The following is a 2410-nucleotide window of genomic DNA, read 5'->3' as shown; positions in this document are numbered from 1 at the left end:
CCTTTGGTGGCGTTCGCTTGGGCCACTTTTGGTGCGGAGGGAGCCGGCCCCGCCGGAGGTGGTACGTCGCCGTGTCAGGGAGGAGGACGAGCACGTCCATCGCTACATGGCTGCTATGGATGTCAGGTTCTCCAATACCTGGCAGGTTCTTTGGGGAGATCACCCGAGCTATGATCCAGTGATGGTTCGTTCACTTTGGTTGTCCACCGCCCGCGCCTCAGGAACCGCGAGTGGCCTAGATTACTCTTTAGTATTCAATCTTTATTAGCTGCTAGATAGCTAGCTAGCTAGTGATGTATTCGATATATAATATTCGAGATGATTTATTCGAGATTATATATATTATTCGAGACGATGTATTCGATATTATATCTATTATTCGAGAAGATGTATTCGAGATTATATTCGATTATGCTTATTATGTACTATGATTGATTCAGTTTTTCCTTATTAATTGATTGCATCCATGCATTGTAATTTGAATACTAAATTGTTTTATATTTCTTTTGGATTAGTTAAATAAAAGCTATGGCGGACAATACCGGCAGAGAGGGAGAAGAGACCCTGTTCGATATCATACGCCATCCTCGCGGAACATTTCACCCTGCCAGATCATTTCACAGATGCAGATGTGGAGAAAGTCAAGGACGCTGCTCTTAGGAAGATGGCGGTTGCATTCAACAACCACAAGAATCGTGTATGGGACAAGTACGTCAAGGGAGGAAAGAAGACTCCAGTATTCAAGGGAACACTAGAGAAGAAAAGTGCTCATTGGGACGATTTCGTGAAATTCAAAGAATCAGAATTATCTAAGGAATGGTCGAGAATAAACAAGGCCAATGCCGCAAAAAAGGATAAGTTCCATAAGCTGGGGCCAGGTGGCTACGCGGTGGCAATGCCTAAGTGGGATAAGTCTGAGAAAGAGATGGAGGATGCAGGTGTCACTCCAGAAACATTGAGCTGGCCCCCCAGGTGCAAGACTTGGTTCTATGCACATGGGGGGGAGTTGGACCCGAAGACAGGCAAAGTTTCGAAGAAGGCATGTTTGGACGGAGCAGAAGATAAGCTACTTGTTGCAATAGAAGAGGCTCGACCGGGGGTGTTCGAGCCCAACAGAGAGAACGACGAGCTTACGCGTGCCCTGGGAAATCCTGAACACCCGAGAAGAACACGAGGCAAGGGCGCTATTCCGTGGTATGAGGGGTTTTCGGACTAGAACACCAACTACAGAACCCGTGCGAGAAAGAAGATTGCAGAGGAGAAGAATAGGAAGATGGAGGAAGAGCAAAGGAAGATGGACTATGAACGCCTTCAAGGCCTAGAATCAGCGCATGCGGACTTGGCAGTCAAATTCCAGCGGCAGCAGGAGCAGATCGACTCACTTAGCCAGCAAAGGGGGTCTCAGCAGCTGCAGCAGCTAGCGGATGATCTAGCATTGGATAGCACCGTCCCATCCATGCTGAGAAGCAGCATGGGTTCCGCCCCGGGTGACGCAATGCTGGATAGATACCCAGTGGATGACATCATGGAGAACACTAACTGCGAGCTACGCTTCAAAATGAAGAACATATCCATGAAGGTGGTGGACGCCGTTGCTTTTACAAATCCCCCCGAGGCAACCTTCCATTGCAACCCGATTCCAGCGGGCTATGCTTGTGTCTTGGTTGATGAGGTGGTGGACCAATATTCGAGGCTAGAGCTTGACATTCCTGGAGGTGAAGAGGAGCACACACTAGGAGAGGCCAACCATCGTATCATCCTATGGAGAAAGGATTGCATCATCTTTCGAAGGCCACCGACACCACGTCATCCAACTCCTCATCGAAGTCCGCCACCGAGTCAGCAGACTCCCGCTCCTCCAAGTCCACCGACGCGTCAGGCCACTCCTCCTCCAAGTCCGGCACAGCTTCAGGCCACTCCTCCTCCTCCAAGTCCGGCAAAGCGTCAGGCCACTCCTCCTCCAAGTCCGGCAAAACTTCAGGCCACTCCTCCTCCTCCAACTCAGCCACGTCAGCCGTCTTCGCCGCCTCAGCAATCACGGAAGAGAGCCGCCTCAGCTATGGTGCGTAGCGGTACAAGTCAAGGTAGTACTAGAGGTACAGGCGGAGGCAAGCGATTTCAATATGGTCCAAGCAGCGTCGCGCCTCTTCCGCAGAGGCCTTACGACAAGTCCGAGGAGGAAAACGCAGCCATATCAAAGGCTGAGGTGGAAGCCCATTTTGCACCGAAACCGCAACTGCCGCCAAGGGAGAAAGTGCCTGAGGAAAAGATTGACCACTTCATTCGTATGGCTAGACCACCAGCTCCCAAGCCTGTTGACACAGACTATGAGCGCCACCTCAGGAAGTTAAATCGAGCACGTCTACAGAAAGAGGCGAGCTCGAGCTCGAGCAAATCAGCTGGCAAAAGG

This window comes from Triticum dicoccoides, chromosome 2A, assembly GCF_002162155.2.
Source record: "Triticum dicoccoides isolate Atlit2015 ecotype Zavitan chromosome 2A, WEW_v2.0, whole genome shotgun sequence".
In the NCBI taxonomy this organism is placed as follows: domain Eukaryota; kingdom Viridiplantae; phylum Streptophyta; class Magnoliopsida; order Poales; family Poaceae; genus Triticum; species Triticum dicoccoides.
The sequence above is the reverse complement of the archived record's forward strand: the minus strand, read 5'-3'. Positions refer to the sequence as shown.